The sequence below is a fragment of the Phalacrocorax carbo genome, chromosome 2 (genome assembly GCF_963921805.1).
Source record: "Phalacrocorax carbo chromosome 2, bPhaCar2.1, whole genome shotgun sequence".
Classification (NCBI taxonomy): domain Eukaryota; kingdom Metazoa; phylum Chordata; class Aves; order Suliformes; family Phalacrocoracidae; genus Phalacrocorax; species Phalacrocorax carbo.
The window spans coordinates 125,681,655-125,706,033 of record NC_087514.1 but is presented as its reverse complement, the minus strand read 5'-3'; the positions used below and the strand labels follow the sequence as shown (position 1 = coordinate 125,706,033).

The following is a 24,379-nucleotide window of genomic DNA, read 5'->3' as shown; positions in this document are numbered from 1 at the left end:
GCTGACTTGCAGTTTGGATTATATTTATCTTTTTGGATTCTTTTCCCTGTTTTTCAGAGGGGGCTTTTTTAACTTAGAGATAAACTGTTCTCGGTCAGGAGTAAAATTAGCCATCAATCCTGGCTGGCTGCACCTAAAATCCATTAAAAAAAAAAAACAACTCTAGGATATATATGCATTTTACTTTGAACTTCCTGCTAGACTGCATTTGCACTTAACTTGAGTAAAAAGTTAGAGCTTCTACATCTCTCGCTGCCTGAGGGAACCAAAAATATTAGCGCTGATTAAATATTTATACTGTAGCAACATGAAATCTATCATGCTACAGAAAATTATTTTGAATGATACCTCTTCAGCAAGGCTGTGACTTACGGCTTTTCCTCTTACTAAGTTACACATTCAATAAAAATACAGCTAGGCCAAGAAAACTCTGTTTTGTTTTGGCAAAGCATCAGACGGCATCTTCTGGTTTGCCAACACAGGCAGAATCTTGTCTAACTGTGGGATGCTCTTGGATTTACTACCTATTAGTGAAACTATTAAGAAGCACTGAAAGGTTCCAGCCCCTTTTACATATTCTCAGTTGAATCTCATTAGTTTGCACACTCTCAATTTGCACACAAAAATATAGCTGTCTTTTCCCACCTCTCAGGGAAAAATTAATAGCAGAGTGTTAAGTCTCATGTTACTAGGACCTCATTACTTTTACAAGCAATGCTAAATAATTAAACTGCACCTGTCAAATAAGTGATTAGAGAACATTTTGTGCTGCAGCATATGTTTTTACTCTCTGTTTACCTCAATCGACAAAATTAAATCATTCACACAGTCTCCTGCACAACAGTGCAAACAACTGAAACCCTAAAGTTGGAATGATGGAGAGCTGTGGGACAAGTGTATATAGGATGTGATGAGAGAAAAAGCACTGGATTAAAGCCACGGATGAGGAAATTTAAACAACAGAACCAAAGCTTGCTCTGACAATGCTGCTGAATGAGAATGACCTAGAAGCAAATCTAGCTAACACCATTTAGACCTGTAGCAGCTTCTAGACAGGCCATGGCATCTCAGACCCTTAATGTGGGCAAAAAGGCAGAGAATGGGTACATGTTCCTTAGAGATACTAGGGCTAATGATTTTCAGTGAACATGAATTTCCGAACCTTTAATTTACCTTGTTATCTACATGTCCGTAACTAGCTGTACATTTGCACGTCACATTCTCATACCCTTTCACAGTAATATATATTTTGGGGACGAAAGGCTTTGGCTAGTTTAAGTAGCAGGGTAGAGTAATCTGAAATATTCTACAGTAAACAGGATCCCTCTGGGCTGAAACAGAGGGGCTACTGTGTGAAATGACAAAGGCAGAAGAATTAGACTAGCAACCTACGCTTCCACCATGTTCAGAAGGCAAGACCACTTCCATAATGCCAAAAACCAAACAGAAGTTCTGACACAGCGCACACTGTCCTACCTGCTCCTCTTCTCCACAGGTAGGTCCTAGGCACCCACTCTGCTCAGTGGGACGACCCACACAGCCAAATGAAGCAGATGTAGCCAAATGAACAGCTGTCCCTCCCGCTGATAGGAACTGATCTGTTTGGCCAAGTTGGCAATTCTTCAGAAGCAGTCTTCTAAAGGTTACTCAAAACAAAACGCTGTCAGGCTGCAAATCCCTTCTGGTAGCAGCCGCACATGTGCTGTACCAGCCTGCTGCTACCAGAGCCACATCCATCCTCCCAAGCTGCAGCAAACAGCAGGACCCGCTGCTCTGAACATCACCGTGATGTTCAAGTTGGACTCTGTCAATGACCGCATGCACACAATCTGCTATTTTTTTTTAATGTACTAGTCACCAAAAGCCACATTTCCATTAAGGGAGAGAGAACATTCCCGATGCTCCCGTTCTCTCGCAGCAGCAGAATTTCCCTGAATCAACACTTTTTGCAAAGTTATGTAACACTGAGCGCAGCATGCTTAACTCTCATATGAGCAGATACTGTGAGCACAGTATAAGCATCAGGGTACTTCTTTACACTGAACTGTGCTCCAACCCAGCATGTGAATTTAAAAAATAAATTTTAAAAAGGTATATTTATTTCTTGGAAGAGAACATCAAGTTTCCCAGGCAAAACCACAGATTCTTGTATAGGGGTTATTAAGTAAACAAAGTGCAGGAAACAAGATTCAATAGCTTTTAAATGCAGTAAAACTGAGCTTTTAAAGCAATATAAATAACAAATTCAGCACTAGCAGTGCATTGAGAATGAGCCAAAGGAACTCCCCAGACCTCAGCACAACTCCTCCTTTTTGTTATCTGGAGCACTTTTACAGTGTTGCCTGAACAGAAAGAAATGCTGTGAAAGCTCTCAGCAATAACCAAAATCAATTTTGCAGCCTTGTGTACCACTGTCCAGTAGAGGCAGTTCTTTTGTGGTATGAAAGACTGTTTTCCTTTACATTAAATGACTTAGCCATGAGCTTTCACATGGAAGAAAACAGCAGCAATTTGATGGCTCAAATGCATTTACTAATGGAGACAGCAATTTTCTTCTGTGGCGCAGCCTCCTCCTCTCCTTTTCAGAACTGAAGCATCCATTAAGAGTGACTCAGTGGTAGCAAAAACATGTGAAAAAAAGACATCATGAAGTTTGTTTTTAAATACTCTCCACAGTCAGTATTATGGCTATCAGGAATTTGTGAAAACCATAAGTATGTAATATATTTTCAAGAGACATGGTGCATAAGAAACTTCATACTAAAAAATCACAACTGTTACTGCACAGCAACCAGCCAAACATGTTTGACTCCTGACTAACCAAAGTCTTCTCTCCTTTCTATTTCACCCCAGGTGCAAATCCCTTACCTACTAGCACAGGTAATTAACCTTTTTTTTATCCTTTTCCAACCTCTTGCCCTCCCTCACCTTCCTCTTTTTCTTGGATGTCCATGAAAGCACGCGTAGCCTCCATGTGCAGGGACGCAGACTTACTTATCTCAGCCACCCTACTTCAGGTTATCAAACACAAGGGTTTTTCTCTTCTCTACTTCAGTTTTCCTATCACTTTAGTCTAATAATTTTCCCAATTCAGGTTTAGGCTGCCATGCGTAAACCATACGTCCACGTTAGTCCAGGGAAGGAGAGCAGAAGGGATGGTCAGAGTATAGGAACAATAAACCAGGTACCAAGTGCCCACCACCTGCCAGCAGGTCGGTATCAGGCATTCTGGAACACAAAATCCTCTCATATGCCTGGGCTAACCCTTGAATTACCCTGGATAGTTCTTGTTTCTTAAAATTCTACAGAAGAGCTTTTTCACAGGTCTTTCAACAGAGCTGGAATTATATGAAAACTCTCCTGAACAATTTTTTATGCACACATATGGCCTGTACAACTCTTAGCTATTGCTCCTGTCATGCTACTGTGGAGTTACATTGTACTTTCCTGTAACAGAAGTTATGCTACCTAAATGCAGTAGGATGACATAATTCTCAGCGCCAGTTGATGGGTTTTTCCATTTGCAAGATTTTGCACAGTAACTCCTGATTAATTTTGGATGTTGAAATTAATGAGCTTACCAAACTTAAAAGGGAGTCAGGGCTACTCTCATCCAACACAGTGTTTCATGCTTCTTCTAGTAAAAAAAAAAATTACTTTTTTGATCAACCATTTTTATGTATTTTCTATGAAAAGGATCTGCTGCCTTTTTCTTATCTGGTAAAACAAGGATGCACTTCCCTGCAACTGATGAGAACTGAAAGATTAGTATCCTCCACACTCTCTCAAGTACCCCGTGCAGTTCCCAGAGCAAACATACAAGTTACTTCTTTTTCAGTTTTGGGGAAAGCAGATTATTTTATATTAGGAATTCTATATAGTCTGCTAAAACCTCAACCTGCCCTTTCTACTCTTACGGATAACATTTTAGATATAGCATTTGGCTATAGAAAACCCTATGTTCAAGATTTTGGCATTATGCTCACAGAATAACTGTAGGAAATGCTGAATTCATTCAGGATTTTACTTATATCACAGAAGGCATTCAATAAACATCATAGGTAAATTAGTACTTCTCAGTGCTCTCCATATAAAATGCAAGCTACTAGGTCAGGTGAAGTATTAGAAGATTTGGAGAAAGACGTGTCTATGGACTGATCAGACAAGAGCAGAAACTGGCTCAGTACATATGATTGCAGCATGCAAAACCTGCAAACTCAGCGGCGCTGTACCCACCACTGCGTTTCTCCAAGGATCTGCTCAAAGACTTTTCAACCTTTCACCACTGAAACAAGAGTGACCTGCTCCAGCTCTGATTTTGGAAATCCTGTGGCTGCCTGTACCACATAAGAGCCTTTGTTGGTGGAGATGTGCACTTAAAAGGCCTGAAGGAACTCTTATGATAATCTGGTCTGACTTCCTGCCTGGCACAGGCTGTAATACCTCATGCAGCAATTTCTTTACAAAGCACAAGAACTTGTAACTCTACTAGAAGATATTTCAGAAGGAGATCTAATCTTGATTTAATTACTCCAAGTGATCTACCACATTCCTTTCTAAGCCTTTCCAATGGTTAATTACACCTATGGTATCGTATTTCCAATGTGAACTCCTCTTGCTTATCTTGCCGTGTTTTTGTCTGTTGGAGCCCTATCCTATCTCCGTACACAGATATTTTTAGATACAAACCACATCACACCTCAAAATTCTCTTACCTGAGATAAATAGTTTGCCTGCTTGGCAAATCAAAACAGGGATTCCTGAATCCAACACACAGCAGCTGCGGTGGTATTAGAGATAGTTTTTGACTCTAGAGACTAAAAGAGAAAAGTCAGCTCATGTGCGAGGGGAAGGCACCGAGCATCTTCTTTAGCAAGCTTTCCTAGCTTTCATAGCAGTCACCACCTGAAGACCTGGAAATCTGGGATAAATAGCACTGCAATTTGCAGAGTTTTGTTTTTAACTTAACTGATAAATTTCTAGCTGAAACCGGATTGGTAGTTACTAAATACTGTATAGTTAACTCATAAAGAAATAGATGGCTGATGGCAGGTGGTTTTCTACTACTCGTATGTCAAAATCACATAAAAATCCTGCTAACAGAATAACCCAGGACTTCTGCAGGCACTGCCAAGGCAGAAGTCCAGGAGTGAGCAATATGTACCCTAAAATACTTCCAGTTGTGACTCTGGGAAACAAAATGAGTAAATTTCCACTACTGGTGTCATGCTATATTACTTAGGCATATTACTTAGACATTTATATTACTGTAGCATTCAGAGGCTCCACATAAGGCTCTCTTGTGTTAGGTGATCAACTACAAACAGAGCGAGCTTAATTTGTTTTTGCAATGTTTGCCCAGTTCTTGTATGGCTGAATCCTGGTAAGGAGACAGAAGGAGGACTTGTGTCCTCCCTGGATCACGGACGCTGATGAGATCGGTGTACAAAGACTGCTCAGAACTAGAATTTCTTCTGGCATTTAGTGAATCCCTGTACTACCCATGTGATTCTCGACACATTATAAAGTTCCTTAGCTTCCTTAGCCCTAGTCCAGAAGGGCTTTCAGTTCTTCATGCTGATTTGGTGCAGAACAGCAGCATCTTGCTGTCTCGGAGATATATATGCACACACCTCTGTAACTGCAAATACATGCACATACTCTCCATGTGCTAATACAGAGCAAGAATATGCAAAGCTAGATTGTCTGCTCTTTACAACGTTACTTTAAAATTTTCCACAACAAAAAAATGTGATATGACACCTCATTACTTTTTCACAACACTTCTGTTTTTCCATTAATACTTCACATTTCTACTCATTTGTGGTTTCAAACAGTTTACATTTTGCATAGCTTAACTGATTTTCTTTTTTTTTTTTCAGCCTCCCTCCTCCAAGGATGCCCCTCTGCAAATCAGGAACACAGTTTATGTAAATGTATGGACTTCTACTGGTTTAAGATGTCAGCAGGTTTAAAAAACATTCCTCTTAACAACACTTCCATTTGGTAGGTGTTTGACTTGAAATAGGTGCACAAAATCCAGCTAACAACTCTGCAAGCTTTTACTTTAACCACCGATAAAAACCAAAACAGGCAAATATGGGAGGAAAGGAAAACAGTAACCAACAACACTTCCCTTCCTCAGTATCCTGTAAAGGGCTATTAGAATTGAAACTATTACCTGTGACTGGAAAGTAATTATATATTTCTGTAATGCTCTGAACAGGTTCATACTGCAGCTGCCTGTCAGAACAGCTTGCTATCATACACCTGGTTATGTTATCTGACATAGCTGCTGTATTTTCTATACAACACAGCACACGAACATCAGCATCCTCACCAGCAATAGAAAGATAAAACCCCATTTTTTAACACCCCTTGCTGTTGGTAATGTATTGAAAGACATTCCTCTGCCTTTTGCTTATCTAGTAGATGAATAGAGAATCCATTTCCAGAATGCAGCAGCCTGAATAATGTTACATAGAAAAGGAGAAAATATTCATTCCTAAGAACGTTCACTCCTTCTGTACAGATACATTTATTTAATTATATAAATCATAAACTACCACCACCACATCTCAAAAACCAAGAATTTACTACAAAGCTACTTATTTTATCAGCATATACTCTAATATATCTTTTTCAAACTGCAAGAAAGTTCTCCTTGTAAGTGAATATTTTTTTAATTGTCTGAGTAGTGAAAACTATAGTCTGCTGAAAAAATACTACCTGTAAATTCCTTATAGGCAAAAAGAAGTTTCCAAATCTATGCAGGCACCTTATTTTGATTAAAAGACCAAATAGCGGCTTAGTAACAATAAAAAATAGTCAAATGTTGTTACACATTCTGCAATTTCCTTTTTGTGTTTTGACATACTGACCCATACTCCTTCTAGGGCCTACTCTGAAATTCTGAGCATATCTGTTAAAAATTACCTCCAATTAACTTGAATATCTTACTAAAGTGGAATAAAAAAAAAAATCTTACCTTATTAGAGCTCCATTTTCTCTTCTTTCACTGAAAAGAGTAAAGAAATCTGTATTAAAGATCCATTTGGTAAAAACCGATTTTGGAAGTTATTATTTTAGTTTCACTTCAGCTAACACCAAAACTATAGGATTCTTTTTACATAACAGAAATAAATTTCCATTATTTTGGAGAGTTAATCATTCTCAACACTCTGGGGTGGGGGCATTCATTGATTTAGTATCTTAACTAGCTGTTCTGAAAAAACATTTCAAATGCTTTGAAAATATCAATACAAACATCTGATCTAGCCAATTCAGCACCTAAACTGCAGGCTGATTAGGCACATTTTAAAGGTTTATTTTCGCTGCAAGCAGTATTTTATGACCAGTATTTGAACTGCCTTTTTTTTTATTGGACAGTTGATATTATCTATTTTAAGATGGACTTGCATTGCAGTATGCCCATTCAAAGAGTCTCCCAGCCTGGAAGGGCTTTTTAAAGCAGGTATTTTCTGCTCAGTCCCAAAACAGGTAGGGTCAGCGGCAGTTGTAGAAGAATGAAAGCATGAAGCCCTTTCAATAAACATTATCTTCAACTAAGCCATTCTAAACGGCACATTTGCCAATAGCTTATCTGCGTACATCACGAAATCCAAAAAACAAAAAAGCTTCAAGACTATTCTGAAAAAGTTCCAGCATGGCTCAGAACAATCAATGGATTTTGAGACCTGAAAAAATATTAATTAACCTTTCATTTCTTTGCGACTTTCGTTCAGGCCTTTGCAACCAAGGAGAACTATTTGCAGGCATCAGCATTATAATTGGGAACTGGATTCTGGTAATTCTGAAGTAAATGGGAAATTTTTGCCACTAATATATGCAAGAACAGAATCACACTATCTTATTCCATTTTCTAAATTAGCATAATACACAGCATGAAACAAAAAAACAAAAAGCCAAGTCTAATAAAACCTGACAATTACTATTGGTATTTGTTGAAAAGCAGAGAAAATCATGCTGAGTCACAGGCAAAGCATCTCAACCTCTAACACTTTCTGTACACTTCATTAGCCATCAGTCAGTATGGTTAGAAATTTACAGATGAAGGGAAAACAAGGAGAGACCTTGTTCATCTTTGTCAAGGACGAATTTGAAGCCTGGCCTCAAAGAATGTGAGCAGTGCAATGGTTGGGATGAATTCTCTGCTCTGCAATGAAAATACTGTATTTTGGCGGGCAGAGGGGTTAGTAACAGAGTCTTCTAGGAATGCCTGTGAATCTGTCAACCTGAGGGAAGCAAAGCTTAAGTGAATAGTAGAAATGCTTCTTCCCTTAATTTAGAGTATGTTCACCTGGTATTTTATGAGACTATTAAAATGAGCCTATTTCAGAAATGGAAGAGGTAAACTTAAAGAGAGACATTCCTGAAGTGCAGAAATTCATTAGATTAACCATTCATATTGAGAAAAGGCATAAGATCTCATTTTTATGAATCGGCTCATCAGAGCTGACATTTGCAATGTCTGATTTCCCACAGCAGAGTATCTGCATGTGTATACCTTTAAAGGAAGAGGTCATTTCTTACTTAGCAGAATATATAAAAACCTCACAGGTTTAATTTACTGCAGCTCTTTCTGATAATCAGCTATTAAAACATGCAGCAGCACCAGATTACTTCACATTTACCTGTCTGGCTTTAGGTGTGGGTCACCCACAAGAGGTAACTTAAGAAAGGTTTTTCATGCAGGAATCAAGGGACAGAACGAGTAGGTACTGTATCACGGGATGCTACACAGGGTTTCAATAGGATTGAGTGGGATTTATTACAGCACGAGCCAAATCCTTCTTACTTTTCTCATGCAAAACACCCACTGAAGCTAGCCAGAGTGCAACTGAGGACATATTATGTCTCTGATTCTTTATTACTCACCTGTCCCAATACTACAGTGGTCCACAGCACAAAGTTTATGGGACCAGAATGGTTCTTTGTGGGAAGAGAAAGGACTATCTTGCAGGATAGCCTGTTTTAACCACAAAGCAGATACAGACGCAAGTCTGAAGAAGACTAAAAGTCATCCTGGACTTGTGACAAGATCCACAGATTTTGAAGCAAAGTATTTCTATGCTAGAAACACTCACAGCACAGGCTGCTTTGAAGCATATTTAACTCATCCTACGTACTTTTAAAAGAAGAATGAAAGCTGACTTTGGCAGGGTTTATGACTCCCAGAAAAAAAAAAATCCTGTCATGCTTAAAGAAACAGTTTGCTTAAGTTTCCCTTATCTGATCTAGCTGTTGATAACAGGACAAACTACAATAAAGGCCACGAGCAACTCTCATCATACACTCTCACAGGCCCTGCTGCCTCCCTAGCTTGATGGTCTCAGCAGACATTTGTCCAAGACGACCATGTCCTAGAGAAAGAAGGGCCCATTATTGATCTCCATCAGGTAGCAGAAAGCTTCTCTCTATCTTCAGATGATCTGGCGTCTATCCAAGTGGAGATAACCTCCACCCCAGCATGCCCGAAACCACACTGGGTAAGTGAGGCTCAAGTGTTCAGCAGTCCCTGCAGAAGACTTGTCAGGCTTCCTGCCTCATCTGCCTCTGACACCTTGGCAAAGAGTTTCATGTGGGCTCTCTGCTTTCATTTAAAAATATAACATTTCCCGTTAACTGCTTCTACTGCTTTTGTGCTGAGTGGCCTCCTGGCTTAGATGGAGGGGAAGATCTCTACAAAAAAAAAAAAAAAGACGACATTTTCATTGCAATATTCACATGTGTCATATTTCTAAGCATATGCCTCTTTACAGTAGAAACAGTACTTGTTGCCAGTCTCCAAATATGTTAGCGTTAGATGCACTCTGGAGGGATTCTAGCGGACTGCCTCAAAAGCACATCAATACAATTAAGTTAAACTAAGCAGACCACTGCCCACATTCAGTGACAAAAGGCTTTGTAATTTCAACAAGGTATTTGACATTACCCTTTCGATTCAGATACAAAAAAATCATAAATCTTTTTCCAAGGTCCATCTTTTTCAGAACAACTCCTTATGAATCTGCTTTGTAAATACTAAAACTAACACTAAAAAAACTGCCCACAGAGATTGTTTTAACAATGTACCCTGCTACTGATGCTGTTCATGAGTCTTCTTAAAGAAGACTCACCACCAACTCTAGTCGCACCACTGAAAACTAATACTGCCAAATTGATTAGACAGTGGAATAGATGTAGATTAAAATTTCCTCCTTTCTCAGACTTAGAAAGTCCTGGACTGCATGGAGTTGTACACATAAAAGTGTTCCTTTTAGTTTCAGTCATTACTATTTCACCTTTTCAGCTGTATGCTTTTTAGCAGAAATAGCCAAGCTGAAGATAAAGCAACATACCTTGCCATTAACCAAAACATGGGTTTGTCCCCTATAAAAATACACCCAATTGGCTAAAACAAGTTCTTTCCAAATTATTCAGCACTTATGCAGTACACAGTAGGAGAAAAGGCATCCAGGTGCACTTAATGAAATTTAGATACAAATGACATTCTGCCTAAGTCTTTGAACAGATATATTAGGGATGAGGGCACTACTCTTCTACATATATTATTATCCAATAAAATCCGACTAATCCAATTTAAAATTACTTTTAGGCTCCTGAAATCTTTCACAGACCTCTTAAATTAGAGAGAAACAACTAGGGGGAAATTCTTTATAATTATGAAAAAATGAAAATCTTTTCAGTCTTCTAGGTAGATTTACCATCACCCCTTGAATTTGCTTCAGCTTACTTCTGTAGTCCCTGCAGGCTGCTCTGGCGTTCAGAGGTCCATGAGGAGACTGAGCAAAGCAATTACAATTTCCTTTTTCACAAAAGATCACAGAAAGCCAACCAGGCCTGGAAAGGCCACCGAGCTCTCACTCCCTCAGAGCAGAGGAAGGAAAAAGAAAGGGGTGGAGGACCAAGAATCCCAACCAGGAGATAAATTCATTCCCAAAGCCACTTCAGTAAGTTTGGCTTTCAGTTCTGCTGTTTAGCAGCTCCCAGTAAGAATTAAAACGTACATCAGTAAAAGAAAGAAAGCCTGCAGGGGAAAAAAATACCAACACAAACAAACAAAACCAAAAATGAACAACAGGGAAAATCTCACTGACCTCCCTCAGCAAAGTTCTTCCTCAAGATGTAAGGAACTCTGCTGGCACAGAAACGTTAATTTAAGTCTTCCTGCCCCACCAGTCTTGACCCAAGGCCATTTGATCTCACAGTTCCAGCACCTGCAATAGTTAGCAAGTTGTGCCATGCACCGTGTAGAGTGAAAAGCCGCAAATGCTGCATGCCAAAGTCTAAACTGTGACAGGCATTTTCATTTCTGAAACTCTACACAGCGTACCTCAGATTGTTTGGTGTTTCCTTAGGGAGACTCAGTCTCTGCAGGCGTGGGGAGGCTGTAGATATGCCTGTGTGCACAGTCTAAACTCTGGGACCCCCAGATGCATCCTGAGAATGTTTACTATCAGTACAATGCTATTCATAATTATCACACAGGTATATGCTCTCTGCAGCATAAAAGGCTAGAAGAAAGCCCATGTTTAGATTGGACAGCAAATACAAGATCATAGCTAGAAAATATATAAAATAGCTCCATATAAGGTTTACGTACAGATTGAAAAATAACCATCGTTGCCAGAAAACTGCATATAACCCCACCCACAGCTATACAGGCCTACACATAACTGCCAACTGCAGGAGGGATACGTGGTCCATGTTCTGCTGCCCCACCAGCATGACCAGTCACAGATTTACTGCTTCAAGCCTGTGCTTCTCCCCAAGGAAGCACTGAATGTGCAGGCACGTTCCTCTTTCTTCACCCACCATTTATTATTGCTCTTGATGACTGGCTGTCACATAAATCACAAAGTTCAATGATTTTTTGCAAGCTAATCCTCCTCCTGAATCTAAGTAGTCTTACATTTCAGCCAGGTAGCTTCACCTAACTGTTCAGATGTGGAATAATGAGGAAACAAAAAACACCATTACTAATGCTGTATGTTCATTGGGTCCATCCTAAAGAGCTAAAAACTCACAGCTGCTTTACTGCAAACGCTACCAATACGCTGTCCAGAAGCTATTATCCTCTCCAGTAAATGGTGAGTCCACAGACAGTAGCGTCCATAGCCCTGTTTTGCCAGCATTTCCATTACAAATCTGTTTAAATGAAGAATGAACAAGATTAAAATATACTTTGGCTAACAGGCCTTCAAGTTCTACTACAGTACATTTTATGTATATTATGAAGTTAATGCCACAATTTACCTTGACTTAAAAAAAAGGACAAAGATAAATTGATTTACTTTTAAAATAGAAACTGTATCAAAAATAATTGTTTCAAATCCACAGACTTATTTCTATACTCTTTTTAAAAATTGTATTATTTGTGCCACTAAAGCAAAAAGCTAATGTATTATTCTAATGTAGGGAGTCATAAAATTCAAGAGCTAAGCAGCTCTCAGAAAAAGGCAGCTATTCTCTCTGTGTATAACATCACCTTATGCCCTAAAACCAATTCTCTCCTCCCTCTGAAAGGTATTTAAGGATATCATCTTTGCAGGACCCAGCCCAGTGCCACCAGAAGTGCAACAATTCACATTTAAGTCAATGAGAACACTTCTGTTCACTTAGGATCAAAAACCTTGCCTAAGATCAAGAACCCAATTACGAAAGTCATCCAGATGTTGAAAAGAAGCCTTCATGTATATTTTTGAACTCCCAATGTTAATCACTTTTCTGAGTATTGCTCAAAGCTTCACAAAAAAACAACAGTCAAATCTGAGGGGAACTTTCAAGCATTAAATGAAACATACGAAGGTGGTGAAATGGAAAGTTTTGGGGACTTAGGGATACACGTGTTTCACCACACACCACAGTTATTGGTGGAAGTTATCACTTCTGAGATCAGTACTGCAAACGGCACCCTGGAATTTTCTTCTCTCCTTCACTTTACTGAAGAGGAACCCAGAAAGCAGACAAGATGAGACAGCCAAAACAAGGTGAGACACTTCATCCTTAGATTCAGACTGTTTTACACCAGATGTCTGATTGTAATCATTGTCCATAAGTCTGAGTAAGCATAACTACAGCAGAGATAAGACTTGGACCTTGTATGAGAAAGCACATGTTTTCCTGCTTATAATCACCCTGCTGACATGAGAACTATTATGGTCATCTTAATTGACCCTAGTTTGTAATGGGATGGCAGAATTAAAAAGGCTACAATCTTCAAGGACAAATGTACAGTAAATATTGCTGTACAATATACCCAGCCAGTGAATGTCATTATTGAGTCCTGGAATAAAACACAACAGACTTTGTTATGTTATCTTTTCCAGGATGCCAGTGTCAACCCAACACATTCCAGAGCTTAAAGCCTGGTTGCCTCCAAGTCTTGATACACCCAGAACATATTTTTTCCCCAATACTTTTTCTAATAACTAAGTGGGTGGTGCCATGTTCTCCCTGGGATGGCAGATGACACCCATCACACCTGCACAGTGGAATGCAGGTCTCATGGTAATTTCCATCCAAAATTAAAGCAAGAAAGTTCTACGAAAGCAAAGGTTTAACACATGCATCTAATTAAAAAAAAAATTACAGTGAACTATTCCATAGTACATTTACTGCTTTATCTTTGACTTGTAAGATATTTTTTTTTGTTGTTACATTTTTCTTCTGTGTTTTTTCTACCTCTATGGCACATGCCCTTATTTAAGTCCCATGTATAGCACACATCCCAGTAAATCATCCCAATGTAGTTCAGAACTGTTGCACAGACTGCATGTCCTTAGCTCTGCATACGTTTTGAAAGCTATGAAAAATACCCTATGAATAAATAAAATGGGAATCTGCCATTTCAAAGCCAGTGCAAAGCAAGCTTAGAGAGGAGAATAATTTCTTCTTATTTACAGTACAGTGAAGATTTTAAGGAGTATTGTACAACAACACTGTATAATCATCAGGCCAGCAATTCTGCTGGGAAGTGTTTTTCAAATGGCAGGTTTGGTTGCCTCTATGAGAAATAGACAATGAAATAGAAACAGGTATTTCTAAGAAGGGCTTCAGAAAAAGTCTCCCCATGCCCAGTATATGTAGCACATATAAATCTTCACTGAAACACAGTTAAGTTTAATCAGTCTCTGCAGCCGCCTAACTTCTCTTCATCAATTGTGTTGAGGTGGTAGCAAACATCACTAGTGACAACATCATCATTTGCTAGTGATAACCAGCTATGACTAAATTCAAAATACTGTTGAATCAAGATTTTCTGGCTAAGCTAACAAGATAAAATCCTTAAGAAATTATATTTGGTTTATCTTCTGGAGCTAAGGTCAAGCATGCTGAAGCTCCTGGTTTTTTTGAAAGGTGGAATTGGGCTAAATTAAGAGACAAACTGACAGATTTAGACATTTGTTTAGCAACTATGTAGTAATGTGTCAAAGCCAATCTGTTGCAATTGCCTTTTATGTTTATTTCTACCAAGGAGATCAGAAAAAAAACTATCAAAGTACTCAAATTCAAAACTGCAGTCATGCACACTGAAAACGTCTGAATGCACAACTAGCAGGAAAGGGGAAAGTGGTATTTTCCCCATTTTGGATGCTGCATGAAAAAGGCTTTATTTACATTTCTGTATTTTTAGAAAGGCAGTAGTATTTGTTTGTTCGCCCCCCCCCCCCCCCCCGTATATCACAAATAATACTCAGCTGCCAGGTTTATGAGGTATTTGCAGTTGTAACTCAACAGACAAATCCTTTGTTACAAATAGAGAACAAATAATGGGGATTTACAAAGCCGTAATTATACTGAGAGGGTTTATGCAGAAGGATATATTAAAAGAAATACTATATGCAAAATAGTTTTTTTAATAAATCCTCTGAATGTTATAACCATTTACGCTATGGACCCTTTTATAACATTACCATAAAAGGGATTTTAAATGTGTGTCACCCCTAAAGGATGCCCACAGTCTCTGCTAAGCTCTCCTATGTAGGCTGAAGTTGGTAGCATATACCTGTTTTACGGTTAGCAAATGATGACAAATGAGCAGAGCAAGCTTTGAGCCCAAAGCAATAAACCACACCAAAGGTAGACGACGGACTCCAGCAACCAGCCAAAGCATTTCAGCTGCTGCAAGTCTTGGCAGCAAAATGAGAGCAGAGACCAAACGGTGGTGCCTGCAGTCCCCACCAGCCGCTGCCGAGCCGCCACATGGTTGCACAAAGAGCATGAGCAGGAGAACAACTGACCGATGAGTCCACTCTGGCTACGGATCAGGGTCACTGCTGACACTACGTGCCACCTGCATGTGAATGACCATGCATCAGTTGAGTAGCACACTGCCAAGGACAAAGATCATGTTCTCGCCGTCCATCTGATCAAGAAATGCACCTGGACACACAAGAGTGGGATGCCCACTTTCTGGTGGGCAGCAGCATGCAGAGTCATGTACTGGAATTTTAAGGTTACCCTTCAAACACACTGAAACAGTTACTAGCACTATATATGCCCCAAAATACACTGGTTTATTATTAATTGCTTTGATGGATTAATTAGATGGTCAAGAGAAACCCAGATCCGATGAAATAGACATCAATATCCCAAGCAATAGGCCTCCCATGTAGAACTTTTCTTTTAATGTATTATGTTTTGACTTCTGGCATGGATCCCCGAACCAGACAGAGCTGCAGGAAGGCAGTGCAACAGGAATGCCCAAGGAGAAGTGAAGTGGTGTGAGGCACGTGCACCAAATCCATGGTGCAAGGGGGCTGGATGGTCCTGATTTGACAGGAGGGAGGGATGGGTAGCATCACCTTCCACTATCCTTCCACGTTAGCGTAAAGCTGGTGGCAAAGGAGATACTCAAAGCCTGCTGGTAAGGAAGAGGGGCAGAGAAGCAACTCAAGGAGAATATGGGGAAGAGGCAGAGGTTTGTAGTCTTCCACAGCCTGACTACTCTGATTCCATGTCCACAGGCAATATTAGACACAAAATATCCTACTTTCTCTTTTCTCTAATTCTTTCAGAAAAAGCTTTCATACTAGTTTTGCTTCCTGGTTATAAGGAAGGAATTATTTTCTTCAAATGCATCAGAAGTACAATATGCCAAAGCAACTGAATATTGCAGCTAAGTCACAATGGGGCAGAAATCTGCATTTTTCACTTTACAAACCAGAATAGCTTTTGTTCCATATAATATTTCAACATTGTGCTTTTCTTTTTTTAATTTCAGGCATAATCTGACTTTTGTATTTGGGATCGGTCATATGGACTATGTAATGGAAAAGCTCTATAACTTATCTGAATCATTTTATTTTGTTCTCCTGTGGCTCCAATTGTTCATCGTTAATGAGATCCAGCCGTAACAACTCATTGTGCAAAAGGCATACTCTGTTTTAATCAAAATCTTGGACGGCATTTTGGATGGCATCTTTAACAACTTGGACGGAATATTCTGTGGCTTCCTCACCGATGAAGAATCAAAATTATTAACTATGAACATGTCTTCCACCGAATGCTGACAGTTATTATCAGGTTATTTCGATGAACATCTGCCTGTTTCATGAAACCCTTTTAGATTTCCTTGCATTTTTTACCTGGTTTCTTCACTCAAAACAATTACAAACTGTAAACCTATCCCACAGAATGCATCCATGGTGAACTCCTAAATAATTTTTTAATTTCTCATTTTATGCTATGCTGAAAATGATGCTGTAAACACAAAAGATCTCATCTATTTGAAATCAGGCCTTTTTATTTGTGATGTTAAAACGATTTTCCCCACTGTTTTAGCAGTGAAGAGAAATGGCCACTGTTTGGGAATGAAACACACCAACAAGCCCATGCTTACAGACTGTCTTTGTAGATATATTTTGGTGACAAGGTACTGATTCAGATTATCCTCACAGGTATTTATTTACTGATGACAAAAAACTGAAAAACATCATCTTGGCAGGAATATACACAGCACTCTGCTTTTTCCTATCGATATATAAATTGTCATTCAGTGGCACTTTTGATTTTGGTGCTGCTGTTTTGAGAACCCTTGCTAGGTTTTACATTTTGCTCTGTAAGATTTAGCCTTGTCTTTTGTGTCAGGCCACTCAGCAACTCCTTTCCTGCTGCCTCCCACCACTACCGCCCCGAGGAATCACAGACTGACAAAGTGATGATTGCTGTTGCCTAATCACCTGTTTGTAGCAGCTCTAGCACCAACTAAAAGCAAAAAAGGAGAAATAGCCACTAAATCAGTCAGTGTTGTAAGGACTGTGAAGAGGAAATTGCGGAGGATCCTATTATCCAGCTAGAATTGTCTAGAGTTTAGGAAACCAAGATCATAACAGCTTATAGCTATGCAACTACACCATCTGCCTAACTGTAGTATACAAATTGGCAAAATCTAACATGCTGCCTAACCATCAGTTATTCCTGCTTGCCTTCCCTTCGCATGAATACAGGCAACAATGCAATTGTTTTATAATAAATTACATTATATCATAAATTATAATAACACATCACATTGTATTATGTAATTACAGATAGATGTAAAAATTTGATTGCCTTTAATCTTCTAACTTTTTCAAATTATGAAAATCTTTCAATCACAGCCTGAAAGGGAATCTAATAAGCTATATTTGCACATACGAGTGGTGATTCTGGATGCCTGAGAATTTCGCTGACAAACTGAAATGTCTTTAATGGAATCTTGTTTCCAGTAAGAACTGAATACCATCTTTCAGATGTTTTAGGTTATGCACTCTAAAATGGCCTTATGCCAAATCATGAGTCACTTTTGAAATTTTAAGATCCTGTATCTAGTATCAAAAACCAGCAAAAAATAAATTCCTTAACTATTATCAGAGCAACACCATAATTTGGAGAAAATGAAAAGCTCACTTTGCTTGGTTTCTTTCCTAAAACAAAACAAAACACCACAGCAAAGATTTTCAACTCAGAAGTTTTAAAAAAAAAAAAGCCACACAAAAATAAGCCTCTTTCTTAAATGGGGGAAAAATAATATTTTAGATTTCTCACAAATTAACTTCTGTCTGTATTTTAGAAGAAAAGTCAAAATAGCAGAAACAAAAGCTTGTCTACTTTTTTTTGACATGGTGGTATGTATGCCACATCAGCCCATTTCAAGCACTGTGCCTCTAGGAATTTAAACAAAACATATCCTATTTCTACCACTGAATATAAATACTAAGGGTCAAAATCCCCAAAAATTTACCCAGCAAAACTATCATAAATAGCAGTTTGCCTGCACAAGGCTTGAAGGATTGACATTTCAAATACCTTAAATTCTGTTTTGCCCTGAATTTACCTAAGATTGCTTCTGTTGCACAGCACAAAATCCTGCATTCACGTGAAGACACTGAAAAGCAGAGACGGGTGGGACAGCAGCCTGCTTCCTTGTCACACAACTTTGATATTATTATTCCTAGCAAGTTCTATAAAGTGACTGACGGAGACTTTTGGGTAAAAAAATTTCAATGTCGTTGAAATAGTGTTGGTTTAACGCTACAGCACAGAAGACAGCAGCTCTATATGCCAGCACAGCAGGAGAAAAACTCAATTGCTTTTAATAGATAAGCATTTAGTGCAAGTAGTATAATTTGCAGTGACTTTTCCCCATCTATTATGTAAGCCAAAAGCTAAACTTTCACTTTTATACAGCGTATTGCCTATCTCTAAAACACAGTGTCTTACCAGCTTTCTCTCCATTTTTAAGATATTTTAAGAGCAAGAGGGGGGGCTTATCAGATCCTTGAGATTCTTTCTAAAACTCCTGTTTTCTTCCGTTCTGTGTTTATGTTGCCATGCAGACATCAATTCAGACAGGCTTCGATAGGGACTGTTATTTGTTTAGTTGGTAAGGCTCATATTCTAACAAACTCTCTGAGAAGTTTAACTCTCCACAGAAAATAACTGAAAAGGAAAAGAAAAATTCAGGAAATTCCACAAAGAAAAGCTGGGATTTAAAAAATCAAGGACAGTCAATCCATTTTACCAGTGTCACTCCCGAACACCTCTTTTTCTAAACTTCAGGGAAAAAGTGAAAAAGCAAGGAAGTGGGTAGTTAGAGATATCACCATTTTTATAACCCAGGCGTCATACAGAATGCGAGGATATCTACCTTCGTGGCAGCAATTATCTTTGAAAAGATTTTCACAATGGCATTCAGCAGCAGACTTTGAGAGATCAGGAACTGGCCGCAGAAAGAGCAAAACAGAAAGTGACAGACCTGCTCTGGTAAAACATCAGCTTACAACTTCAAAATACTTAAATTAATAGTTAATTCTTTCCCAATCTTTCTGTCCATCCAGCTACTGTTATTCACCTCAGTGCTGTCACTGGGTAAAGCTGATATCTTAATCCTAACTCTTTCAAGATAGCCAGCTCTGATAGATTGACTTGTTTTTAATGCTATTTTGATAGACAAATAAAGCTCTCTAAGTGCCAACCAGTCTGCATACTTAGGATTCAGTACTCAAAGAAGTGACTGATTAAAATCTAGTGATTTTGCAAGACAAGTTCATAAGAGCTATAAATACAGCACATAGCATCAAAAGCCCTCATCAGCCAGACATCTGAGTACCAGAAGGAGATGCGAGGCATAAAAGAAACCAAACCTTCAAAAACAACGTACTAAATTGATTAGGCAACACTGGAAGAATGACTATTGCAGGAGACACTTTATTGTGTATACATGCCAAACATGTTTATGATTTCTCTTAAAAGACCTGTCTTGCATTATTCTGATAGTGGCAGATAGTTCGTGTCACGCCTGCCTTCCCACACTGTGTATCCCACAATAAACACCGCTGCCTGCATCAGACATAACGTCCCTTCCAGGTACGTATCACCTCCTGAAAGGGTACTAAAAATGTCCTACTCTGATGCTTTCAGAGCCGGATCATGAGCAGAAATCTCTGACCTTCCCAATTTGAGGCCCGAGCATAAAGCATGTAAGCACAGACAGCGCCCCGGAGCTTGCCGGACTACCTATGGCTGACCACCCGACCAACTCTGCAGACCGGGATGCAGCCTGGAAATCTCCTCCTCTCTCGAAGAACTGCACATTTGCTGAACCATGCTGCTGCTGCTACCGCGTCTGATGGAAAGACACCTCCATGTGAAGCCCTCTGGCAGCAGCTGCCGTGCTAGCTCACTGAGCACCCCGGGGTGGCTTACCTAGGCGGTACCAATGCCCAGCTCTCCCCTGACATAAAACCCTCCCATAGGCAGAGGCCAGCACATGAGCGTGGCTGTGAGCAACCCAACGACAGGATCGGAAGACAGTTTGGAAAAGCATTACAGGAGGAGGACAAAAATCCATGAAACCACTAACAAATTCTCGCAGAAACCTCATGATGCTCACTCAGGGAGCAGTGATCAAAATTTCAAATATAAAATATACCATTTACCCTATACCAGCCAATGCCCGCTCTCTTCCACTGAGATTTTGTACAGGGGCTGAGAAGACTGCCTATGCCACCGGCTGGAAAGGACTGTGAAATCAGCAACAGCCGATGCTCTGCCCTTTTTCAGAAAGTAGATGCTGAATGAGACAAACAATGGGAAAAAAGAACCTTAAGCTGTTTCAGCGCAGAGGGAGTTTTTTCCTCATTACATTACAGCACAAAAAGCATGGGGTGGGGCGGGGGGGGGAGGGCTGTATTTCCATTTAGTTTTCTTTGGGTTTGCTTTCTTTTATTTCAGGCAGGTGTCAAGCTAGTAAGGCTGAGAGCAATCTCATATTTACCTGGCAGATTCCAGCTGTGGGTAAGGTTCTAACATCACAGTAGCACTACTAACATTTTCCCCTCTAATTATTTTTGCCCAGTTTTCTATTCTCCAGGTCGAAAAGCAAAGAGCTTCAAACACATAATGGGAATGCCTCCTCCTAAAAGGTATTATCCAGAAGAAATGCAGTTCAGAATTAATAAAGCCTGAGGTCTTTTCTACAGAGGCGTTTTGAGTCCTGTAAGCAGAGGAGAGTTTTTCATTTATCAGGCAGCAGAAAGGGAAGGGCTTTCCATCAGGTGATTTTGAAATTCTTGGTCAAAGGTTAACTTGGTTTTTAACTTCAAAGTGCAGAAAATCTTGGAGGCTGAAAGAATACAGGGGTAAGGGCTGCCCTGAAAGTAAAACTTCGGAGGGATGTTACCAACCTGAAACCAGTAGATGAAGGCACGTAAAGCTGCCTCCTGTACTACACCTTTCCTCACTTGGTTTCACAGACAGATCCTAAGAAGTAAAAAAGCAAAGTCCGTTTCAGAAAGTTTAAAATATAATCAGATTTTTTGGCTGGCAACACCACAGAAGGAAAGGCAGTTTCACTAATTAAGATCTGAACTTTTGCTTCAAATTCAGTTTTTCATTATGTTACTAGATATTTAAAAATATGGTACTCGTTCATTGCAGGGTGCAGCACCCGCAGGGCAGTGAGTAATGGTTTTACTCTCGCTTCAGTACTGGCAGCAGCGTGTTGGACGGGAAAATGAACCTCTATTTCCTATCTATTTTTATAATCAGTTTATCTATCATCTGCTTAATTCTTACCCCCATACACACGATAGAAAAAAAACATTCAAGTCTCAGTACTATGCTGAAATACATTCACAATACTGCCATTGACTCAGACAGCCAACCGGCGACACTGACTTGTACCTGAGGACAGCATCTGGCCTCAAACAGTACATCTGCATGAAAAATTCATGAGCTAAATCTTTTCACTTCTTTTATAAATAGGAGACAAAATGAGAGCGAGTCATCACTTAGCCAGCCAGAGAATGATTCAAAACCTAAACCTAGAATACCATTTTAAGGAAAGCAACTTGTAATAGAGAAAAAGTATATTTCCTCATCATAACTGAAAAAGGACAGGATTAAATTATTTTATGCCTTTTTTTGCTTTCATTAATTGAAAAAAGTATAAAATACCAACCAAACATGGTAGTAAGATATCACATACAAAACAGAAATCTGTAGTATTATATGCCAGAGTATATTTTGCTGCAGCCCTAAAGTCATACATGTTACTGAGTTCTCGTTTATTTGCAGGCTTTCCTGCTTCTCTAAACACAAACATTATTTTTGGTATTTTGTAACTAGCTCTATATTATGAGGTGATACTAGCTGTGGGGGTGACAGCTGGCGGGAGCCTTCCAATCGAAGGGTCTCTCTCTAACTGATACACACAAAGCTCTGTATTAGCTCTCACAAGATGCACTGTTTACTAAAGATGATTACCCATGAGTAAATAATGAGTCATGATATCCTTAAAAAAGCAAACACACAGAGTTAAAGAATAATTTCTAACATGGGTAAACAGAGAGCACTGAAAATTGAATCACTTACATGCATTTTTTCCTAATAGACTGTTAAAAATTAGAAAAGCTACAGAAAATAGCCATAATTAGATAATGTGTTAGATGATCTTGGAAAGACTGTATCTCTTGTCATATGTCTGTAAAGCACCATTTATAGACATACAATGAGGTAAATACAATCTTAAGTATAGGCAGGAAGAAATGGAAGAGGGATTTTCATTTGGATGACACAACACAAAGACGCCATGGTAATCTTGTCATTCTTTATGGGTTACTGTACTAAGAAACAATGCAGACCATTGAAACGCTACATATTGGCAATCAGGCAGGAAAGCAGCACTGCAAATCTAACACTGTAATTATAACATGCAGGTAAAGTGCTCATTTTTACTATATGTTAACAATTACTTCCTAGGACTTAGAATTTACTGCTGGGGAATTCATCTCCAGGCAAACACTGACCGTGGCGAAATACTCTCCCCTTCGCTATTGCTACTTCCATAATGCATCTTATTTCTAATGCTACCTTATACATTTCTAAGCTTGCTGTTAGGCTCCAAAAGTTCCTCTGGGGAGTATGAAGGGAGAATGAAGATTATGAAAAATATGCTTATACCATGGGCTGCATTAAAAGGAGTGTGGCCAGCAGATCGAGGGAGGTTATCCTCCCCTTCTATTCTGCCCTAGTGAGACCACATTTGGAGTACTGTGACCAGTTTTGGGCCACCCAGTTTAAGAAGGACAGGGAACTGCTTGAGCAAGTCCAGCGGAGAGCTACCAAGATGATCAGGGGACTGGAGCATCTCCCTTATGAGGAAAGGCTGAGAGACGTGCGTTTGTTTAGCCTGGAGAAGAGAAGACTGAGGAGGGATTTCATCAATACCTGTAAATATCTAAAGGGTGGGTGTCAGGATGATGGGACTAGGCTCTCTTCAGTGGTGCCCAATGACAGGACAAGGGGCAATGGGCACAAGCTGGAAGATCGGAAGTTCCACCTCAATAGGAGAAAAAACTTCTTTCCAGTGAGGGTGATGGAGCAGTGGAAGAGGCTGCCCAGGGAGGCTGTGGAGTCTCCTTCCCTGGAGACATTAAAAATCCACCTGGATGTGTTCCTGTGCCCCCTGCTCTAGGTGTGCCTGCTCAAGCAGGGGGTTGGAGGAGATGATCTCCAGAGGTCCCTTCCAACCCCTACCATTCTGCGATGTCCATTCAAAGCACCATTTGTCCGTAAGGGCTTTGCCTACCACAGTTTGCTCCCAGCCATTCTGCACAGCCTCCCAGACTCCTGCAAAGTTCATCAGCAGTTTTAAAAGAAAAATTAAATGGAAGCTAGTGATCCTTGTGACATCTCAGCAGCTGACGGTGGTGGCTCTGGAGTGACAGCAAGAGTTAAAGGCCATAAACACACTCTACTGTAACTGCGCCTTTTCACAGAACCTTCTGAAATGTTTACTTGTGAGAACTAAAGCAGAACAAGCTGGACTCCAATAAAAAATATTTCAGGACAATCAAATTTAAGGACAATAAGGAATTATGTAAAAATAGGAAAACCCATGTGCCTAACCTGCTTTCTTCGTGAATACTGCAGTGTTAGAAAAAGATCTAGATAGAAGGTTGAAATGGATGTTGTCCAAATGTCAGGACTAATGATCTTTACTTGACCCGCTACATTCTGAAATTAAGGAAGCCAGGATACATTTGACATTTTCATGAGGATGAAATAGTCACGTTTGATTTTTTGGGGAAGTTGGGAAAAGCCCTGAAGTTTTACCATAACACCTCCATCCAGGGTGGGGTACAGCCACCACCTTTTGGGGCGGGCTGCCCAGCTGGGGTACCAAGAAACTACAGGAACATATAGGAAACCTGGTAGTTCTGACATGGAGATGGGGGTGCTTTTTCCCCTTTCTTCCCTGTGTATTTCTCTTAGCATATTGGTCTTGAAATGCAGTCTCTTGTGCTTCGACCAATCTACAACCTCCACATAGTTATTGACAGTTCAGGTTTTCTGAGATTATGTGACTTGA

At 39.6% G+C, this 24,379-nt stretch overlaps 1 protein-coding gene across 5 annotated transcripts in view; it reads right to left on the bottom strand.

The window, feature by feature from the left end:
- The window catches only part of THRB (thyroid hormone receptor beta), a 179,736-nt gene that overhangs the window by 128,707 nt on the left and 26,650 nt on the right, over positions 1–24,379 (bottom strand). For all 5 annotated transcript variants that reach the window (XM_064444265.1, XM_064444259.1, XM_064444263.1 and 2 more), the window contains exon 2: positions 6,989–7,018. The gene's annotated coding sequence lies outside the window, so the exon portion shown is untranslated. The remainder of the gene's footprint in view (positions 1–6,988; positions 7,019–24,379) is intronic.